Source organism: Staurois parvus, unplaced genomic scaffold (genome assembly GCF_062004578.1).
Source record: "Staurois parvus isolate SC_StPar_1 unplaced genomic scaffold, SC_StPar_1.0 ptg001308l, whole genome shotgun sequence".
Lineage (NCBI taxonomy): Eukaryota > Metazoa > Chordata > Amphibia > Anura > Ranidae > Staurois > Staurois parvus.
Window position 1 is genome coordinate 117,251 of NW_028319104.1, and position 23,698 is coordinate 140,948.

Genomic DNA, 23,698 nt, shown 5'->3' on the forward strand with positions numbered 1-23,698 from the left:
AAGACACCGAAATTTATTTACAGAAAAAATAGGTCTTTAAGGACGAGATTGGCCCATAATGTTATCGAACCCCCGAAAAAGATCGACCTGTTTCCAAATCTAAAGGGATTTTTTCCTTGTAGGAAGTGTAAAGTATGTAAGACTGTAAAGGATATTAATAATAAAAAAAGGAAGTCATTTTGTTCTTCATTCTCTAAGAAAGAATATAATATTAACTCTTTGATTACATGTAATTCCACACATGTGATTTATGCTTTGGAGTGTCCGTGTCATTTTAGATATATTGGGAGAACTGGGAGATGTTTAAAAACAAGAATAGGTGAACATATAAGAAATATAAAAAAAGGATTCGATTAAACATAGTGTATCAAAACACTTTAAATTAGTACATAATTGTGATCCGAGCCTACTTACCTTTTATGGGATTGAGATGGTGAAACCCCATTGGAGGGGCTCGGATTTGGGTAATGAAATATCCAAAAAAGAGACGTTTTGGATTTATGAGTTAAATTCTTTGCAGCCTTATGGGTTAAATGTTGATATCGATTTAAATTGTTTTCTCACAAATTTTTAATTTTGTATATTTGATTGTTAATTGTGACATCTTTGTGATTTAATTTCAATTTTATATATTTTTGTCGTATTATTAGAGTTCCCCTTTATTTTAATGTATACTGGCCCCTTAAATTATTCTGATGAGATTTTGAGATATGGTTTTAGAGGGTGTTTGGCCCTTTAATTATATATTTATATTTATTTGGATATTTAATTATAAATTTTTTCCCTTATATATATTTTTTCTTTTCTTTACTTTTTTGATGTTTAATAGATTATATATATATTTGTGTATCATTTGTGGACATCTGTCATCATTGGGGCGGCTTGTCTACTTGATTCCCCATTGATGCCAGCTGATCGTTCCCTGTGCAGTGCATATTTAATGAAGTTGCGACGTCTCACATCCATCCGCTCCGTGAGGACGTCGATGACGAAACGCGTAGGGCGGAGCTTGATCGATGTGACGTCATTACGTTTTCCCACGAGCTACTGCGCATGTGCTGAGTAGCTGGGTCCGTTCTCTGTGATTGCTGTATGCTGTTGACGCCGGTGTCGGCTGGGACACCTTTTGAGTTAAGTGCAATGAGTACCTAATAAAGGAAGCTGTTTTTTAATAATACTGCACCATGAAGTTCTTCTGTTTCTTTCGAGTGTCTGGCATTTCCCTTCTTGGATACGATTAAGGGTGACTTTTTTGGAGAAGTGGATTTCCTTGGTGATATTTGAGTTGAAAGCATTTGCTCCATCTGAAATTGGTGTATGTGGATCTGGGTTCTGCAGAACATCATTCTCTGAAGATACATCTATGAATGACCTATCACTCTATTACTACTACCGCTCCCAGAGCAATACATGGCTTACTTTTATAGCTCTGGTGAGTTTATTCAGCATTTTTTGGTGGTGGTATTGTCACTAGAGATGAGCGAATCGAACCAGGCCAACCGGAATTCGATACGAATTTCAGGAAAAATTCGATTTGCGGCGAATCCGAATATTTGCCTACTTTGGGTGCGCGAATCGGATTTTTCCCGATCAGCCGGCAAAAGTGTCCCTGCAGAGAGCTCCGCTATTTCTGACAGTTCTCTGACAGTTCCTTCACATGTACAGCGGTTGAAACATTGTATCTATTAGTTTCCATTTAGGATACAGATGTTTCAACCGCTGTACATGTGAAGAAGCTGTCAGAGAACTGTCAGAAATAGAGGAGCTCTGCACATACACTTTTTGCCGGTTTGGAATTCTTATTTTCATCCTACTTCTTCTTCTTCTTCATCCTCATCCTCATCCTCAGAAGAAGAGGATGAGGATGAGGATGAAGAAGAAGAAGAAGAAGAAGAAGTAGGATGAAAATAAGAATAATTCCAAGCCGGCAAAAAGTGTATGTGCAGAGTTCCTCTAAGTGTATCTGCAGAATGTCATTTATGGAAACAAATAGATACAATGTTTCAACCGCTGTATGGAGTGAATGTCCCAGAACTGTCAGAAATAGACAGAAACTGTCACAGAACTGTCCTTCTTCTCATCCTTCTCCTTCTTCTCATCCTTCTTCTCATCCTTCTTCTCATCCTTCTCCTTCTTCTCATCCTTCTCCTTCTTCTCATCCTTCTCCTTCTTCTCATCCTTCTCCTTCTCCTTCTTCTCATCCTTCTTCTTCTCATCCTTCTTCTCATCCTTCTCCTTCTTCTCATCCTTCTCCTTCTTCTCATCCTTCTCCTTCTTCTCATCCTTCTCCTTCTTCTCATCCTTCTTCTTCTCATCCTTCTTCTCATCCTTCTTCTTCTCATCCTTCTCCTTCTTCTCATCCTTCTCCTTCTTCTCATCCTTCTCCTTCTTCTCATCCTTCTCCTTCTTCTCATCCTTCTCCTTCTTCTCATCCTTCTCCTTCTTCTCATCCTTCTCCTTCTCCTTCTTCTCATCCTTCTCCTTCTTCTCATCCTTCTCCTTCTTCTCATCCTTCTCCTTCTTCTCATCCTTCTCCTTCTCCTTCTTCTCATCCTTCTCCTTCTTCTCATCCTTCTCATCCTTCTCCTTCTTCTCATCCTTCTTCTCATTCTTCTTCTCATCCTTCTCCTTCTTCTCATCCTTCTCCTTCTTCTCATCCTTCTCCTTCTTCTCATCCTTCTCCTTCTTCTCATCCTTCTCCTTCTCCTTCCTCATCTCCAAGGACATTTAAATTAAAGGTACTGTGTTCTGCACTAATTTAAAGGCTCTCTGAAGCCTAGAAACCCTTTTTATAAGTTAACTTCGTAGCGAATTAATTCGCATAGAATCGAATTTCTTCCTGAAGTTCGCCGAATCAGCCGAATCGAATTTTGGAAAAATTCGCTCATCTCTAATTGTCACATTTATACATTTTTTATGCACGTTTTTTTTTTTGTGTCACATATTTCAAAGTGTGGACTATTTATTTGAACATTTCTTATTTAAGCATTATTTATATATTTTTTTGATTCACGGATATATTTTTATATTTACTAGCGCAAATATTTTTTTTGTGGTATTTGTTACACTTTATTTATTTATGGTGGATTTTTGCAGCTGGTATATCATAATAAGTGATTTATATATATCATTTTTTTCCTTTTTCCATAGGCGCCATTATATATATTTTTTCCTAGGATAACATGGCTCAACTTAATGAAAGAACTAAAACAAGATGGAGGAGTATCAAATTTGAAGATAAATCTGCTAAAATCGGAAATCCTAGACATCAATATTAGTCATAGAAAAGAAAAGACTACAAAAAGTGTTCCCTTTTTCCTGGAGGAAAAATGAAACAGGATACCTTGGAATAAAATTAACGACATCGATAAAAAGTATATATCAAAAAAAGTTTCAAAAGTTAAAAAAGAATAAGGATTTGTTTGTTAGATTTGACGAATGGAGGTATAACCAGTTATTACATTTTGTTGCAAGTCTACCACAACCGTTGAGGGAGGTAGAGGAAATGAACCCATTTGAAAAATGAATGAATGCTGAGGAAGTCCAAAACATATCACTTCAAAGATATATAAGATCCTTATGGATCTAGAGGATGTAGCACAGCGGCTAAATGGTTAGCACTTCCGCCTGGCAGTACTGGGGTCGTTGGTTCAAATCCCAGCCATGGCACCTCCTACCTGGAGTTTGCATGTTCTCACTGTGCCTGCGTGGGTTTCCTCCGGGTACTCCGGTTTCCTCCCACACTCCAAAGACATGCTGGTAGGTTAATTGGCTCCTGTCTAAATTGGTCCCTAGTATGTGTATGTATGAATGTGAGTGACCTTAGATTGTACGCCCCTTGAGGGTTAGGGCCCTTAGATTGTACGCCCCTTGAGGGTTAGGGACCTTAGATTGTACGCCCCTTGAGGGTTAGGGACCTTAGATTGTACACCCCTTGAGGGTTAGGGACCTTAGATTGTACGCCCCTTGAGGGTTAGGGCCCTTAGATTGTACGCCCCTTGAGGGTTAGGGCCCTTAGATTGTACGCCCCTTGAGGGTTAGGGACTGATGTGAATGTACAATATATATGTAAAGTGCTGCGTAAATTGACAGCACTATATAAGTACCTGAAATAAATAAATAAATGTAGAGCCGTCTGGGTATGTAGGCAAATGGGAAAAGGAATTAGGAAAAGAAATTAACCCCCAGCAAAGGAAAGGTATTTTCAATCTAACACATAAGGCAACAAACATGCGGACAGTAGAGATGAACTATAAATGTTTAGCAAGATGGTACATAACACCAAGTGTTGCCCACAAGCAGCAAAGGGAATGCCCCCCCTGAAAGGATTAAATGGAATATAACTGAATCCATTTTGTATACACTAATAGAAGATGCTAGTTTAATATACATATATGAGATATGTGCACACTAACAAAACTGTCTATCTCAGCTTCATGTAGAAATGAGTGTTTTTGCAAACCCTTACAAAAAAGCAGATAAGGTTTACTCTCACTTCTGAAAAGTTTTAACCACAACTTGGGTGTTAGGTCAGATTAGAGCCATGGTCTGGGCGTTGGGTCAGATTACAGCCATGGTCTGGGCGTTGGGTCAGATTACAGCCATGGTCTGGGCGTTGGGTCAGATTAGAGCCATGGTCTGGGCGTTGGGTCAGATTACAGCCATGGTCTGGGCGTTGGGTCAGATTACAGCCATGGTCTGGGCGTTGGGTCAGATTACAGCCATGGTCTGGGCGTTGGGTCAGATTAAAGCCATGGTCTGGGCGTTGGGTCAGATTAGAGCCATGGTCTGGGCGTTGGGTCAGATTACAGCCATGGTCTGGGCGTTGGGTCAGATTAAAGCCATGGTCTGGGCGTTGGGTCAGATTAGAGCCATGGCCTGGGCGATAGAGCAGATATGGTATGATAGATAAAGCAGAAGAGTGAAAATGCAAACCTCATACAAATAATTGTTGAGTTAAGGTAAAATAATGTACATGTGTTTGATTGGATGGTCTGAGGGTGTGTTTGATTGGATGGTCTGAGGGTGTGTTTGATTGGATGGTCTGAGGGTGTGTTTGATTGGATGGTCTGAGGGTGTGTTTGATTGGATGGTCTGAGGGTGTGTTTGATTGGATGGTCTGAGGGTGTGTTTGATTGGATGGTCTGAGGGTGTGTTTGATTGGAAGGTCTGAGGGTGTGTTTGCCTAAAGACTACAGTATAATAACCCTGACGTTATGCCAATAAAACTGAAGTGTTTGCAATCGCAATTGAGGTGATTTGAGTGCATTCACTTTCCGAGATCTCGTAGCTGTGTCCAGGTGTGACCATTGGTATCTTGAGGGGGCCCCCACGGAACAGGAAAAAGACCACCTACCTACTTTCAGTGGTGTCAGAAGTGGGATAATTGCCAAGGTAAGTGAGAGTTTTATTTTTTAATGCTTTCTTTACCGAGGTAATTATTCTGAACTTCAGGGAAATTTGGTGGTTGGAGTTTTAGGAGCGAGACTAAGGGATTCTCGGCTCGGGGAATAATACCAGGACACACCTGGCACAGCACTTTGTATAATTTGTAAAAAGTGTGTTATTGTTGTTTTTTTGTCTTGTTTGTTAGTTTACTAATTTACTGCTATGGGTAATTCCTCAGGTAAGGAGGAAGGTCCTCGTCATGTGCCGCCACAAAAGTTGATTAAGTTGTTTAGAAAAACTAGAAAGCTGAGGGGAAAGAACACATCTACCTTAAATGAAACTTGTAAAGAATATGTAGCAAGGGTATCCCCTTATGATATTTATTATGTTAATCCCTGAGTGGATAATTTAGTGGGATGGTCAAAAAGACTGGGTGGAGCTAGTTTTCCTTGTGAAGGGGGAAATGACACTATGTGTAAGGATATGATTAGAGGAATGTGTTTGCAGGAACAGCCTCAGGTAGGTATCTGGGGGACTGGAAATCCAGATTAGGACAAGAATTATATGTATGAAGGGGGTAAGAATTGGTTGAAGTATTCACCAGGCTATAAGACTCTAATTGTAGCAAATGATTTCACACCCCCACCGCCATACAAACACAGTGAGACGTCCTGCCCCTACAGCTCCACATGCAGCCCCATCACACCCAGCACTCCCACAGGTAAAACAAGTAGATGAAGATGAAGAGGTTCTTATTGCTGCTTCCCAGATATATACAGGGGAGTCAGAAGAATCTAGCTCAGATGGGGAAACTGGGAGTGTTAGTCAAAGGGATACTGAGAGGGGTAAAGGGAAAGTAAAGAGGAAGACAAAGAAGGTAGAAAAGAGTGATAGAATTCTTAGGTCAGCAGAAAGTAACAAGGGGGAAGTTAAAGATGAGACAGCTGAGCTAGATATGATGAATTCAGCCTTTCCATTCATGATGATTGGGGAGCAGCTGATTTTAAAGGCAATAGATCCCAAGGAGCTGGATGCTATAGTACAGGGATGCCCTAATCCAAGGAAATCCCTACTTGCATTACACCTCCCCTCCTGGTACAAGCAAAAGATGGACAGGTCTGGTATCATAAATTTCATGTGCTCCTGCATTGCCGCTGTAGTCCCAGATATAACAACTTTGGTAAATGCTATACCTGCCAACGCCACACATTTTACAGTAATTGATCTGTCAAATGCATTTTTTAGTGTCCCAGTTGACCCGGAGACACAGGTATTGTTTACTTTTTGTTTTCAAGGGGAGAGGCTAACCTGGACCCATCTCTCTCAGGGCTACTCGCCGGCAGCATATACCATGGCCAGTAGATCCATGCTCAATGACTGGGTACCCACCCATGGTTCAGTACTTATCCAATACGTGGATGATTTACTGATTAGTTCTGTGAGCGAGAAGGCGTGTCAGGCTGATTCATTATCATTGTTACGGTTTCTGGCTGATCAGGGACAGAAAGTCTCTCGCAAAAAGATGCAGTTTGTGGCACCACAAGTTGAGTACCTAGGATTTGTATTGTCTGAGGGCCAGAGGGGGCTGAGCCCAAGGAGAGTGGCAGCAATATGTCAACAACCAAAACCAGAAACTAAGGTTCAGATGCAATCCTTCCTAGGTATGGTAAACTATTGTAGACAGTGGATTCCTGACTGTTCTTAATATGACAATGTATTACGCCAAGTAACACTGAAAGATCAACCAGACCGTATTGAATGGACGCCGCCATTGGTGCAGGCATTTGAATATTTGAAGACAGCACTGGTCTTGTCTCCCGCATTAGGGTTACCGGATTATACTAAATCCTTTCATTTGTATTGTCAATCTGCATGTAAAACCATGGCTGCAGTACTAGCTCAAGAGCACGGAGGTGCCATGAGGCCGGTAGCATATTTATCAAAAACAATGCCCATCCCGGTCCAGGGCATGCCGGGGTGTCTCCAAGCTTTGTCTGTGTGTGCCTTGGCTGTGGAAATGGCATCTATCATAGTTTTGGGAAACCTATTGATATTACACACATCTCATCATGTCCTACATGTACTGAAAAACATTAACACTCAACACATGTCAGCACAACGCCTGGCGGGATGTGAAGTAATTTTGACATCCACCAATAATCTCACAGTGAAATACAGCCCATCTACATCAGGACCATCTCTTTTATTGTCCTCCCTGCTTAATCTTCACAACACAAGGTCACTAGAATTTCAGGAGGAACACAATTGCCTGGATGTTATCCAAGCTGACACTTCTCCGCGACTAGATATGTTGGAGACTCCGATTCCTGGAGCCCCTGATGTGTTTGTCGATGGATCTTGTACACGTCCTAGTGATGCTACATACATCACAGGCTATGCAGTAGTAGAACCACCTCTTATTATTGAAACAGGTTCCATCCCCTACCCCAGTGCACAAGCAGCTGAATTAGTGGCCCTAACACGAGCTTGCACTCTTTATCAAGATCGAGATGTTAACATATACACAGATTCTAAGTATGTCTTTGGGGTTGTACATGATTTTGGCTGTATTTGGCAACGCCGTGGTTTTACTACGGCCGATGGCAAGTCAATATCCCATCATTCTTTGATCCAGGATTTGCTTGCTGCACTCCAACTTCCAAGAAGGATAGCGGTCATTAAAGTGCGGGCACATACTAATGCCAAAGACCCAGTCACAAAAGGCAATGCTATGGCAGATGCAGCTGCAAAAACTGCAGGGCAACTGCATAATCGAGCAGATCTATCTATGGTAATGTTGTCCACTCCATCCCTACTGTCAAATGAGCTTTTAGGTACACTGCAGGCACAAGCCTCTGAGAATGAAGTTGATTTTTGGGCTAGCAGAGGTTTGACACAAGACAAACATGGTCTTATGTCAAAAGAGGGGCTTGTAGGACTTCCACAGGCAGCTGCTGTATTATTCATTCAAAATTTTCATGGTGAAGGTCATAAGGGAAAATAGTTAGTGGAGAAAGAAATGCGCAAACAGTTTTGTGTATGGTTTCTCCATGATTTGGTGGAGGAAACATTGGGAAGGTGCCTTACTTGTTTACAAAACAACCCTGGGCATGGCCAGCATGGGAAACATGAACATTTAACACCCCCTGAGGCACCATTCACACATCTACAGATAGATTTTACACATCTCCCTAAATCAAAAGAAGGAGATAAGTTGTTGGTGGTAGTAGACAGATTTTCAGGTTGGCCAGAAGCTTTCCCATGTAGGAATGAAACAGCAGAGACAGTGGTCAAGGTTATGTGTAAGGAAATCATCCCTAGATGGGGTTGTCCTTTGTTCATAGAAAGTGATCAGGGACCAGCTTTTACTGCAGCAGGGAGTCTCAAAGGCTTTGAGTATTCAATGGAAGCTCCATATTCCTTATCACCCTCAGAGTTCTGGAGTAGTGGAAAGAATGAATAGAACACTTAAGGATAAATTAGTGAAAGCCACGGGAGGGACTCTGAAGAATTGGCCAGCTGTATTACCTGCTATACTAGCTGAAATAAGGATGACACCTCATAAACGGAGTAAGTTGTCTCCCTTTGAGATACTAATGGGCAGACCATTCCCTACCCCTTGGACTAGACAGCAACCCCCTCTGTGGTAGAAAGGAGATTTAGAGGTGATACAGGCAGAATATGTAAAAGCATTGTGTGAAAAGTTGAATAGTGAACAAAATGATGCTGCTGTTTTTTTCTTTTATCCGCAGATCAACCAACCCACCTCTTCGAGGTAGGTGATCAAGTGGTGATCCGAAGACTGGATCCAAGGGTGAGACCCCGGTTTGGAGAACCTACAGTGATCGTGGCCATTACACGTACAGCTGTTCTTACTGAAGGATCAGGCACCTGGATCCATGCATCAAGAGTAAAAAGGATTTCCCAAGATGAAAGACACAATCAAGCTGATCAACCAACAGAAGAAGGAGCCAAGAACTTTGCTACCCAACCTATTGGATCCCCATGAGGACTGGATGAACTTGATTATTATCTTATCAATAGTGACTATTATTATTGTCCCACTATGGTTTCTATTGGAGATTTCATATGATAGAAAGGAGCCAGTGGTTCAGAAACCCTCTGGGAGTTCAGGATGGGTGAGGGGTTACCTCATCACAACTGAATGATCATGTGTATCAAAATGAGAATTAATGAGAAGAAAAGGGAGGAAATGTTTTTGCTTCAACAATATGAGGAAATGCATGGGATTGAGACGATAGGGAGAGTAAGTCAATGAAAAGTGTTATCACTATGTGATAAAAGAGGGGACTGAAAGGATTAAATGGAATATAGCTGAATCCATTTTGTATACACTAATACAAGATGCTAGTTTAATATATGTATATGAGATGTGTGCACACTAACAAAACTGTCTATCTCAGCTTCATGTAGAAATGAGTGTTTTTGCAAACCCTTACAAAAAAGCAGATAAGGTTTACTCTCACTTCTGAAAAGTTTTAACCACAACTTGGGTGTTAGGTCAGATTAGAGCCATGGTCTGGGCGTTGGGTCAGATTACAGCCATGGCCTGGGCGATAGAGCAGATATGGTATGATAGATAAAGCAGAAGAGTGAAAATGCAAACCTCATACAAATAATTGTTGAGTTAAGGTAAAATAATGTACATGTATTTGATTGGAAAGTCTGAGGGTGTGTTTGATTGGATGGTCTGAGGGTGTGTTTGATTGGATGGTCTGAGGGTGTGTTTGATTGGATGGTCTGAGGGTGTGTTTGATTGGATGGTCTGAGGGTGTGTTTACCTAAAGACTACAGTATAATAACCCTGATGTTATGCCAATAAAACTGAAGTGTTTGCAATCGCAACTGAGGTGATTTGAGTGCATTCACTTTCCGAGATCTCGTAGCTGTGTCCAGGTGTGACCGTTGGTATCTTGAGGGGGCCCCCACGGAACAGGAAAAAGACCACCTACCTACTTTCACCCCCCATGGTGCTGGAGAGGATGTGGAGAAAAGGGCAATATGGAGCACATTTGGTGGAGTTGCCCAAGGATACAGGTCTATTGGAGGGAAATAGCTCATCATATGCGGGGTAAATATCCAGGGAGATCCATGGAAATGCTTATTCTATGGTTTTGAGCCCAACTTGGAAGTATATAGGAATAAAGTATTGTATCATTTAATCCGTGCAGCAAAGGGTCTGATACCAAAATTCTGGCTAGTGGCAGACGTTCCAAGGATGGTGGACTGGATAGATAGAGTGGAAAGTATTGTCACAATGGAGGAACTGAGATGTATAGAAGAGGATAAGGTGGGAATGTTTAAAAGAATATGGAGCGTTTGGATGAAATTTAAAACCTCAGAAACTTATGTAGAACTAATTAAAGCAAAGGAGGCAGCCTAAGGAGTCATGGCGATATTAGACGGAATAACAAGATATGGAGAAATGGATACAGACAGAGAAAAGGTTGAGATGATGTAGGTGGGGTGGGAGGGGATGGGTGGGGGGAGGGAGGTTGTGGGTTATAGAAGGTATTTATATAAAAAAAAGGGATAAAAGTAAACTTTGGAAGATGGAACATGTTTTAATGTTGAGTGTATAATAACGAAATAAAAAGTTAATAAAAAAAAAAAGAAGGAATCTAATAACTGGTGGGGGATGGGTCAGGGTCTTACTTTGGAGTAGTATCATAATAAGTCCCGTCCTCCCATTTCCATCTGTGAGACCGATCCATGTGGACGATAATTGTGAAAGATCAAGTAGAAAATTCTTAAAAAGTAAAAAAATAGATAATGACACAGTGGTTATGTCTACTTCTACAGTATAGCTGACATATTCCTTCCTAGGAGACCCATTACTTGCTATGGTATGTACCCCTGGGGATCAGCCTATGAAAATTAGACCCTACCCCTTTCCCAAATCTACAGGAAGTCCTCCCACCATGGCACACCCAAGAGTCAGTTGTAGGGAGGAGATACATGCAGGTCATATGGGGCTTTTGGAATTCTCACATTTTCTTCCTCACCATTAATGACCACCAAATGAGCCTTCCTTGTCTCGCAGTCTTTCTTCGCACCCCCCATGACTGCTCACGGGGAGAAAATTAGTAGCAGCTGAAGCCATAGTGTTTCCAGCCCACCTCATACAATGGGCCAGTAGAGCCTTAGGGAAAGAGAGAGATAATGGTGTAGTTATTTGGTAATGGAACTGACAGCAGCACATATCTCAGCACGTCTGACATTGTCACCTACCTAGACTGATCCAAATTGGACCCCAACCTGACAGGAATACTACCTCTTGTGTTCTGTAACTTCTCCAAGACCATCAAACAATCTCCACAAGTGTTTAGGGCTGCAAATTATCTCTAATTCCTACAGAACCTCTTCCACCAAACTCTGCTAGCAACATATTGGCACCTCATCTGTCCATGCATCAATCCCAACAAACCATCAGTACCCCATCCACCCAAAACTCACAACAACTCATCAGTAACCAACCCACCTAATACTCTCTGCAACTAGCTATCAGCACCCCTTACACCCAATACTTCAAACAATCCAACAGAATTCCCTGCAACCAATGTTACCAGAAACCCATCAAAACAGCTTTCTCCCAACAACCCATCAACACACGGTTCACCCAACACCATCAAGAACCCATCAGTAACCTGTCCACCCAACACTGCCAACAACCCATCAACACCCAGTTCACACAACACCATCAAGAACCCATCAGTAACCTGTCCACCCAACACTCCCAACAACCCATCAACACCCAGTTCACACAACACCATCAAGAACCCATCAGTAACCTGTCCACCCAACACTCCCAACAACCCATCAACACCCAGTTCACACAACACCATCAAGAACCCATCAGTAACCTGTCCACCCAACACTCCCAACAACCCATCAACACCCAGTTCACACAACACCATCAAGAACCCATCAGTAACCTGTCCACCCAACACTCCCAACAACCCATCAACACTTAGTTCACACAACACCATCAAGAACCCATCAGTAACCTGTCCACCAACACTCCCAACAACCCATCAACACCCAGTTCACACAACACCATCAAGAACCCATCAGTAACCTGTCCACCCAACACTCCCAACAACCCATCAACACCCAGTTCACACAACACCATTAGGAACCCATCAGTAACCTGTCCACTAAACAATCCTCACAAACCATCAACACCCAATCCATTCAACAATCCAAACAAGCCATCAGCCTCCCATCCAGTTAACACTTCCAAAAACTTAACATCACTCCACCCACCTGTAGCTGGGTGCTCGTCCTTTGCTTTCCCAGCTCATTTGAACCCTCCTTTCCAGCTTGCCCCTCCATCACTTCTTCCGAAGAGGGACAGGAGGTGTATCTGTGTTTATTTCCCAATCATTGCCTGTTTCCCCTCCCTCCCGGCAACCAGCATAAGAGACAACAGGGGTATGATGAAACATGTAGTCCCGGGGAAAGCACTGCCTATAGCAAGCTATGGGGCTCTGAACTACAGCCTCCAGCTAGCCCTACTACATAATCAGAAGAGAGAGCAGAACTTTGGGAGGAGAGTTGAGGAGAGTTCAGTGCGGTCCAAGCAGAGAGAGTGAGAGGACCGTGCTGTGGGGTACCATGCCAAGACAGAGGGAGACTGTGTCACAGCCCAATGCTGTGTGTGTGGAGAAGCCAGACAGTTCAGTGCCATGACCTGAGTGTGGCGGGATGGAGCCACTGCCAGGATACAGACTTTGCTGTGCTACTTACTGGAGTCATCATGGGCACCTCAGAGTGAGCGGGCCCTTTATCAGAGAGACCACTGCTGCCGTGTCAATGGGTCTGATGAGAGGGCCTTGCAGCCATTACTTATTGCTACACTAGAGACAAGACATGTTCCCCCTGGAAAGTTTTGTTTTATTTCAGATGCAATCGTTCATTGAGGAAGTTCCTTTTGTCATATTTGTTATGTTAAACCGATTCATTTTCAGAATTGATTACTTTTTGTTCTACATTCGTTTTGTATATTCATTGGTCCAGGTGCAAAATTTTGCAGTTTTTTCAGAAGATTGCTATATATTCGATAAATTGTTAGCTGACTGAACAGTCAGGACTAAAGATTGCCCCTAACAGTTGCTACCCAGAGACCTTTGCCCCTTTCACTTAGTTGAAGAGGTACCTCTTTGGAGACGCTGCACCATACCCCAGCCAATCCCTTAGAGTGCACTCTAATCCAGTTGTAGTATTTCTACCTACATTGCAGGTTTACTTTGCACTGTTTATTGCTGAATTTGCCGATTCCCATGTTGTTTTTGGAGTTGAGGTGCAGAACAGAGAACCATAAATATTAAGTGGCTCCTTCAGGGGTAGCACTCTGTCCACCCTACACTCCAAACATCTTATCGGTACTCAGTCCAGCCAAAAATCCCTCCGCACCCCATTTATCCACCACTCCAAACAACCGATCTGCACCCCATTAACCCAACACTCTCAAATACTCCCTTGTACCAACAGTCCCCCCAATACATCAGAGCCATATCCATTCAGCACTTCCAACTACCCATCAACTCCTAACAATCCATCAGCACACAACCTATCAACACTCTCTCCACACTCCCAACAACCTATTGCATCATGTCTACCCGGCACTTTCAGCAACCCATCAACACCTCATTCATCCAACACGCACAACAACTCATCAGTTCTCTGTCCACCTAACAATCAATCAACCCATACGCACCCCATCCACCCAATACTCCCAACAACCCATAAGCACCCCATTTATTTAACACTCTCAACAACCTATAAGACAGCCCACTCACACAACACTCACAACAACCCATCAATAAACCCAACACTCACAACAACCCATCAATAAACCCAACACTCACAACAACCCATCAATAAACCCAACACTCACAACAACCCATCAATAAACCCAACACTCACAACAACCCATCAGTAACCCATCCATTGAACACTACCAACAAACATCAACACTCTGTTTACCCAAAACTAATAACAACACATAAGTGAGTCATCCACCCAACACTACCAACAACACATCAGCACCCCATTGACCCTACACTACCAGCAACACATCAGCACCCCATTGACCCTACACTACCAGCAACACATCAGCACCCCATTGACCCTACACTACCAGCAACACATCAGCACCCCATTGACCCTACACTACCAGCAACACATCAGCACCCCATTGACCCTACACTACCAACAACACATCAGCACCCCATTGACCCTACACTACCAGCAACACATCAGCACCCCATTGACCCTACACTACCAGCAACACATCAGCACCCCATTGACCCTACACTACCAGCAACACATCAGCACCCCATTGACCCTACACTACCAACAACACATCAGCACCCCATTGACCCTACACTACCAGCAACACATCAGCACCCCATTGACCCTACACTACCAGCAACACATCAGCACCCCATTGACCCTACACTACCAGCAACACATCAGCACCCCATTGACCCTACACTACCAGCAACACATCAGCACCCCATTGACCCTACACTACCAGCAAAACATCAGCACCCCATTGACCCTACACTACCAACAACCCATTAGCACCGCATTGACCCTACACTACCAACAACACATCAGCACCCCATTGACCCTACACTACCAGCAACCCATTAGCAACGCATTGACCCTACACTACCAGCAACCCATTAGCACCGCATTGACCCTACACTACCAACACCACATCAGCACCCCATTGACCCTACACTACGAACAACCCATTAGCACCGCATTGACCCTACACTACCAGCAACACATCAGCACCCCATTGACCCTACACTACCAGCAACACATCAGCACCCCATTGACCCTACACTACCAGCAACACATCAGCACCCCATTGACCCTACACTACCAGCAACACATCAGCACCCCATTGACCCTACACTACCAGCAACACATCAGCACCCCATTGACCCTACACTACCAGCAACACATCAGCACCCCATTGACCCTACACTACCAGCAACACATCAGCACCCCATTGACCCTATACTACCAGCAAGACATCAGCACCCCATTGACCCTACACTACCAGCAAGACATCAGCACCCCATTGACCCTACACTACCAGCAACACATCAGCACCCCATTGACCCTACACTACCAACAACCCATTAGCACCGCATTGACCCTACACTACCAGCAACACATCAGCACCCCATTGACCCTACACTACCAGCAACACATCAGCACCCCATTGACCCTACACTACCAGCAACACATCAGCACCCCATTGACCCTACACTACCAGCAACACATCAGCACCCCATTGACCCTACACTACCAGCAACACATCAGCACCCCATTGACCCTACACTACCAACAACACATCAGCACCCCATTGACCCTACACTACCAGCAACCCATTAGCACCGCATTGACCCTACACTACCAACAACACATCAGCACCCCATTGACCCTACACTACCAGCAACCCATTAGCACCGCATTGACCCTACACTACCAGCAACACATCAGCACCCCAAACACCGACCACTAGCAACAGGCTTTCATTACCCCGTCCAACCCAACACTCTTAACAAGCTATCAGCACTCTGTCCACCCAACACTTCTGGCAACTAACCTGACAAACTCTCACTCTATAAAAAGACTACAGACTGGTCCTGTACCTGGAAATATTATCAAACCCTAAAGACACATCCAAAGCCCATACAGACTGAGCATCCACATCCTGCAAATTGAATTGTGGTGACACAGAAAGACCTACAATCGCAGGGAGAGCAGAGGTGTCACCAGAAGACCCTTCATAAAAAACTACAAATCCCCTGGAATGAAATAAACTTACTGTTATCTTTCCCGATCTCTGTCAGTCTCACCACATCTCCCAGAATCCTCTGAATGTCACTGTCAAGAGAACCTGTAATATAACGGATGTCATCTCAGTTTGCTGTGTACGTGTCCTTCACCCCTCTCTATAATATGGTGCACATAGATAGAGACATTCATTTTCTGAAGAATAACATTTTCCTGGTAGTTTTGGGTGCAAGAGTTTAACAACCACAAAATTTTCACATCCGTAAAACAAATGTCATGCTTGTGAAGTCCTAACCTTACCCTTAACCCCTGGACTTAAATGGACCTTACCTCCAACCCCAAACTAAAAATGTAATTATAATCATGTAGCCCTACCCCCTTAAGAGTCGCTGAGTATTTTTGGGTTCCCTGTCTGTTCTGAGCCTGATTTGGAAGCCAAACCCCTACTGACACCAGCATAAACCTTGGCTCAGCCAAATGATCGAACATAGCGCCCGTTTAAAGCAAACCCAAAATGTCCTGCAGGACCCGAGTTTAAACGCCAATCCCCACACTGAGATATCGTTCCCACAAATGAGCTGTAGTAGATTTTTAAGAATTTGGGCTAACTCACTTTTGAATTCTCAGTTGTCTGGGAGCAGGATGTAACTGAAAGATGACTATACAAATGTAAAGGTACTCTTAGATATCACACCGGAATAAGAAAAAGATTACAACTGTTTACCGCACTTGTTGGGGCCCTAGTTGGTGCTCATTAAAGTCAAAGTCCATTTTGATTGAGAGCAAGATTTGTTGAGGAAGGAAACACAGTAATGGAAAACATCTTCCCCTGACTGATGATGACAAAGCTAGAGAAAGGGTCCCTTAGTAGTGAGTGAAGGCAAGGATCAGTACAGATGAGGAAGGAGCGGGAGTAGATGCCAGTAGAATTTGTATTCCAATGGGTAGAGAATTGACTTGATGAGGCAACCTCTTTTATGGCTACAATATGTTAGAGATGAGGAATTACCAGGGTTGCTGCCTTCCTAGACACATGTGCTGCAGGAGCAGTCCTGTGATCAGAGTAAAGGGAGGGGCCACAGAAGCGGTAGGCCTCAATACTCAATGGGGCTAAGAAGTCTGTGTTGCAGGTGGTAAACTGTGACAGACAGTGTCCTGCACTGATCTAGCTGAGAACAGAACAGGATATCTGGTAACTGAAGACAGTTTGGGTTGTGCAACCCTCTCAGCAAGTCTGCAATCTGGATGGAGTGAAGACCAGTCGCTTGGTTGGCGGGCCCCGTGGTCTTCTTGGTCCCTCAGAAAACAGAGCTTTCTCCTGCTTGTCAGCAATGCCAGCTATCTGTAATCTTTCCGTCTGGCTATCCATTGCAACCCGATCCCGTCTGGGCCCACCGAGCCCGACACCAGCATCAAGCACAGGTCCTTCTCTCACAGTCCCCCCCCCTCCCGGAAGTTCCCAGACTTCTGGTTATAAGGCTCCCACCCCTTCACCAGCTCCTCTGTGAAATGTAGTCTGCTTTCAGTCTGTCCGAGCACAACAGTCCTGCCTTCAGCATACAATTTGCACAATGCCTTGCTATACTCAAGTCTGTCATCGCTAAACTGCCGCCATCTTGTGGTTAATCAACATCCTGCGAACAGTAACAGCGCAGTGTGTTACAATCACTTTCCTATTGCAGAAATATTTATTACCAATCTATCCCACCAGTAGCTTTCAGCGCTGAAAACCAACACAGCAAAAATTTACACCCAAAATAATTGATAAAATAATAATACAGAACATCTAAGACATTGTTAAACGTTACTTCTGTCTGGTGGTGGGCATTGGCTGTACAGAGTTCCCACACTGCTATCTCATAGATCACATAAACAGCGGTAGCTGATCCTCTGCCTAGCAATTGAAGACGTCTTCCAAGGGAAGGCCCTCTGCCAGCCAAGAGCAGGAAGGAGGCATTGCCTGGAAACTCAAGAAAGTTAGAAGAGGAGGCTATGGGAAACAAGGAAGCTTGCAGCTGCAAGGAGCAAGAGTGCACTGGGAGCTCCTTACACTGTGTGGAGGCAGCCATCTTGGTTGCTTCCTCATGTCAGAGCTGCCGCCCTGATGATCTGATGACTGGTGGGGTAGTTATAGAGTTATGGAGGAAACAGATCCACAGAATGATCAAAGAAGAAGCAGGAGGATCCTTGCACTACATGTCCTCAGGTACGGCTTCCTCTCCAGCAAGAACAATGAACAGCACATTAATGACATCACCAAATCAGACTTCAAATGTGATAGAACTAGAAGTCAGAGGCAACAGTTCCTTGGATGATCTCACACCACAGATATGAGTCTACAGAACAGGAGTGCCTAGGCACACAAAGTGCACTAATTAGAAAAAAGATATATTTTTCAAGGTAATGCTTATGTAGCGCCCCTCAAGTTTAGCTAGCTAGCTCGGTGTCTTTGTAATGAATACAAGGCTCCTTCCCTGCTGACAGGATTGTCCTCCCTAGGAGACTTGGCACAGTGGGTATCCTTCTGTTCAGCAACCAGTCTGTAGGTAGGCTCCCCTCCCTGGGGCCCCCTCCCAGGCTCTACTCTCCAGCACCTTCTTTCAGTCCATCTTCCACCCGACTCCCCTGCTGCACAGGCTCTGTCACATTTAAGGGTTGCCCCTGGTCACTATGCCTGGCCTCCTGCCTTGGGATTGGCTAAATTCCCTTCAATATGCAAATCTTGGCCTCATCCCCTCCTCAGCCCCCCTTCCAGAAAGTGCTATAATTTTCTGGAAGGGTGGGAGGGCTCCAGAAGCCCTGACCTGTAGAGCCTCAGGGCCTGTACTGAAGTGAACTATCTCAATCCCAGACTGACTCATCCGAGGATTCTATCAAGCTTCTAGCTCACAAAAAATCCTATCTAGCACTAGAGGGAGCTACACCTATTACATCATCAGATAAAATTCGGTTCACAGATGCCTCCATCCCATGAAGTTCAGTGATTGCTCTGGCAGTTTCAGAGAGGAAAACCATTATAAGCATTTCCTGTACATTCATTTATTCACATGACTATAGAGACCTCCGTACTATACATACAACCCTTTTATCCTGATCACCTGGAGAGATCCCATTCTACAGTCTCAGTAAATCCCGGTATGAATTATGTTTTTAATATGTTTTGTCACCTTATACGTTGCTACCCCCCATACTTCTATCTGGCCCCTCCTCACCTCTCATCTCCTTTATGAAGGCTTCAATGTTTGTCAGTTTCTCCATCATCCTGGAATCTAGAGGAGGAGAAGATTCATAAGGTGAGGAGATCAGACCCCCATCACATAGTGTCACCCTTCAGAGGTCCGTCTTACCATCCTGGGACAGTTTCTCCACTCTGGAGTCCCCTCCTAGGCTCAGATTCCTCAGCTTCACCTCCATGTTCTGCTGTGTCTGATCCACCCCTTGACCTGCCAGAGACAAAGAACCAGAATTTACCCCAACAGATGAATGAAATGGAGGACCCTAAAACTGCCTCCACCCTGGATTCAACCAATTATCACTCATCTACCCAGATGTCCCTCCACTGGTAGATTTCATCCCGTAAAACCTGGGGAAGGAGGACCGTTACATATAATAGCAAATGTGTTCTGGTAATGAATGGGTTAATTTGAAAAATGAAAAAATGTAATTTTTTTTGGGCCTCTGAGTGAATTTTAATATACTGGCTATTATTATACACAATGTTTGGGTCGTAGTATGGTCACCAAAGCCATCTCACTAGAGCTGAAGATGGGGTGAGGCTGCGTTTGTGGGGATCATAGAACGGTGGGGTGGAAATGGAAGAGTTGGAGCTAACTTCAGGCAGAGAAATCTCCCAATTCACATGGACCTCTGAGCCCGGGAGATGAATGGAGGGTGTAGGGAACAGAAGAAAAGGGAAGAACTGATGATTGTGGACAGGAGGGGTGATGGTAGAATGAGGGATGGGAAATACGAAGCAGGACTGTGGTCTGGGGAGAAAAAAAAGGAGGGTGGAGGACAGAGAGGACAAGACGCTGTCCATGGAATATTGGGCAAGAATATGAGCTCATCAAGAACACGGGATGGAGAAAGAGAAAGAATCAGTGAAGAGACAGGAGGCAGGCTGAGTATTTATCAAAATGTATTCCGAGAATTTGGAGAGCGGGAAACTGTATTATAGATCAATGAGGTCCGATCAGTAAACCTTAATTCCAGTGGAGGTCCAAATCGCATGTTTGTGTGATGACTCAGATCCGTCCCATCACAGCCCCCCTCCTTACAGCAGTTCCCTCAGACCCCCTGCATCTCACATTCCCGTCACATCTGTTTCCCCTTCACTGTAGTGCTCTGTACCCCCTTCACAATGGAATCCTCTGCCCCCTTCACATCTCAACACCCCCTGCTCCCCCCCTCCCCTTCACATCCCCTGCACCTTCGGCCCCATTCACATTACAGCACTCTGCACCTCTGGCACCTCTTTACATCACAGTCCCCTGGAGCTTTGGCCCCCTTTACAGCAAAGTCCTCTTCAGCTCTGGCCCCCTCCACATCACAGCCCCTTTAAGCTTTGTCCCCCTTTATACCACAGCCCCCTGCAGCTCTGCTCCCCTTCACATCACAGTCCCCCTAAGCTTTGTCCCCCTTTATATCACAGCCCCCTGCAGCTCTGGCCCCCCCTTCACATCACAGCCCCCTGCAGCTCTGGCCCCCCCTTCACATCACAGCCCCCTGCAGCTCTGGCCCCCCTTCACATCACAGCCCCCTGCAGCTCTGGCCCCCTTCATTTCACAGCCCCCTGCAGCTCTGGCCCCCTTCACATCACAGCCCCCTGCAGCTCTGGCCCCCTTCATATCACAGCCCCCTGCAGCTCTGCCCCCCCTTCCAGATCTTCCAGAGAATGTAGTGTGGACAGTGGGGGGAGATCTTCCAGAGAATGTAGTGTGGACAGTGGAAGGAGGTCTTCCAGAGAATGTAGTGTGGATGGTGGGGGGGAGATCTTCCAGAGAATGAAGGATAGTAAGAGTGAACTCACATGAAATGATGATGATGAAGAGGAGGAGAGTGCAAAGTGCTGACAGAAAGCAAATCAGGTCGGAGGATGGTTGGGGGATCCATTTGTTCATGATGAGTCTACTACATTGAATCCCTTCCTGGGAGCAAAAGGATGACATTACTCTAAGCCTAGTGTCATTCTCGGTATCTGTCCCTATTCTGTATGTATGGACTCTGCACAGTCCCACTTCTCCTGTCCCGGATGCCGGGTGTCATTCTCAGTATCTGTCCTTATTCTGTATGTATGGACTCTGCACAGTCCCACTTCTCCTGTCCTGGATGCCGGGTGTCATTCTCGGTATCTGTCCTTATTCTGTATGTATGGACTCTGCACAGTCCCACTTCTCCTGTCCCGGATGCCGGGTGTCATTCTCGGTATCTGTCCTTATTCTGTATGTATGGACTCTGCACAGTCCCACTTCTCCTGTCCCGGATGCCGGGTGTCATTCTCGGTATCTGTCCTTATTCTGTATGTATGGACTCTGCACAGTCCCACTTCTCCTGTCCCGGATGCCGGGTGTCATTCTCGGTATCTGTCCCCATTCTGTATGTATGGACTCTGCACAGTCCCACTTCTCCTGTCCCGGATGCCGGGTGTCATTCTCGGTATCTGTCCCTATTCTGTATGTATGGACTCTGCACAGTCCCACTTCTCCTGTCCCGGATGCCGGGTGTCATTATCGGTACCTGTCCCTATTCTGTATGTATGGACTCTGCACAGTCCCACTTCTCCTGTCCCGGATGCCGGGTGTCATTCTTGGTATCTGTCCCTATTCTGTATGTATGGACTCTGCACAGTCCCACTTCTCCTGCCCCGGATGCCGGGTGTCATTCTCGGTATCTGTCCCTATTCTGTATGTATGGACTCTGCACAGTCCCACTTCTCCTGTCCTGGATGTCGGGTATCATTCTCGGTACCTGTCCCCATTCTGTATGTATGGACTCTGCACAGTCCCACTTCTCCTGTCCTGGATGCCGGGTGTCATTATCGGTACCTGTCCCTATTCTGTATGTATGGACTCTGCACAGTCCCACTTCTCCTGTCCCGGATGCCGGGTGTCATTCTCGGTATCTGTCCCCATTCTGTATGTATGGACTCTGCACAGTCCTACTTCTCCTGTCCCGGATGCCGGGTGTCATTCTCAGTATCTGTCCTTATTCTGTATGTATGGACTCTGCACAGTCCCACTTCTCCTGTCCCGGATGCCGGGTGTCATTCTCGGTATCTGTCCTTATTCTGTATGTATGGACTCTGCACAGTCCCACTTCTCCTGTCCCGGATGCCGGGTGTCATTCTCGGTATCTGTCCCCATTCTGTATGTATGGACTCTGCACAGTCCCACTTCTCCTGTCCTGGATGCCGGGTGTCATTATCGGTATCTGTCCCCATTCTGTATGTATGGACTCTGCACAGTCCCACTTCTCCTGTCCCGGATGCCGGGTGTCATTCTCGGTATCTGTCCCCATTCTGTATGTATGGACTCTGCACAGTCCCACTTCTCCTGTCCCGGATGCCGGGTGTCATTCTCGGTATCTGTCCCTATTCTGTATGTATGGACTCTGCACAGTCCCACTTCTCCTGTCCTGGATGTCGGGTATCATTCTCGGTACCTGTCCCCATTCTGTATGTATGGACTCTGCACAGTCCCACTTCTCCTGTCCTGGATGCCGGGTGTCATTCTCGGTATCTGTCCCCATTCTGTATGTATGGACTCTGCACAGTCCCACTTCTCCTGTCCTGGATGCCAGGTGTCATTCTCAGTATCTGTGGTATTACACCTTTGCCCTGTACAGTGATCCGTACCTCGGTAAGCTGAATGGTTTCCTGAGGGACTCTTGTTGGGTGTTGGGTCTTCCTGAAGTGGCTCAATGTCCTTATACCGCACTGACATGTCCTGTAGAAGACTCCATTATAGACAGACAGATCCATAGATTACAGGACAGATGTATCATTACTCTCTCTCACCTTGTTATCTTGGTGTTGTCCTCTCAGTGGTTTGGAGCTCTCCGGATGGGATGAACTCTCTGGTTGGGATTAACTCTCCGGATGGGATGAGCTCTCCGGTTGGGATGAACTCTCTGGATGGGATGAGCTTTCCGGTTGGGATGAACTCTCTGGATGGGATGAACTCTCCGGTTGGGATGAGCTCTCCGGTTGGGATGAACTCTCTGGTTGGGATGAACTCTCTGGATGGGATGAACTCTCCAGTTGGGAGGAGCTCTCCGGTTGGGATGATCTCTCTGGTTCCCTCCCATATATAGTTTTCTTCTTCCATACTTCCTGCCTCCCCCTGGCCTCCCTAAGTCCCGGTCAGCTCCCTATTTTATCACCTGAGAGGAAATAGGAGTCCTACAATAATCCCTCAGAAGTTTCTAGAGATCACACCGTCCATCACAACAACAATCCTACTAAGAATTC

At 45.1% G+C, this 23,698-nt stretch overlaps 1 pseudogene across 1 annotated transcript in view; it reads right to left on the minus strand.

Moving 5' to 3' along the window:
• Window positions 1-23,491, minus strand: part of LOC149437130 (asialoglycoprotein receptor 1-like) — a 30,480-nt pseudogene extending 6,989 nt beyond the window's left edge. Inside the window, exons 1-10 of the transcript XR_016308175.1 lie at window positions 23,246-23,491; window positions 23,084-23,174; window positions 21,260-21,373; window positions 20,459-20,473; window positions 19,578-19,673; window positions 19,443-19,499; window positions 19,155-19,217; window positions 16,262-16,333; window positions 11,401-11,551; window positions 11,065-11,158 (exon numbers count right to left, since the gene is read on the minus strand). The product of XR_016308175.1 is annotated as an asialoglycoprotein receptor 1-like (transcript). The remainder of the gene's footprint in view (window positions 1-11,064; window positions 11,159-11,400; window positions 11,552-16,261; window positions 16,334-19,154; window positions 19,218-19,442; window positions 19,500-19,577; window positions 19,674-20,458; window positions 20,474-21,259; window positions 21,374-23,083; window positions 23,175-23,245) is intronic.
• Window positions 23,492-23,698: the final 207 nt, after the last annotated feature.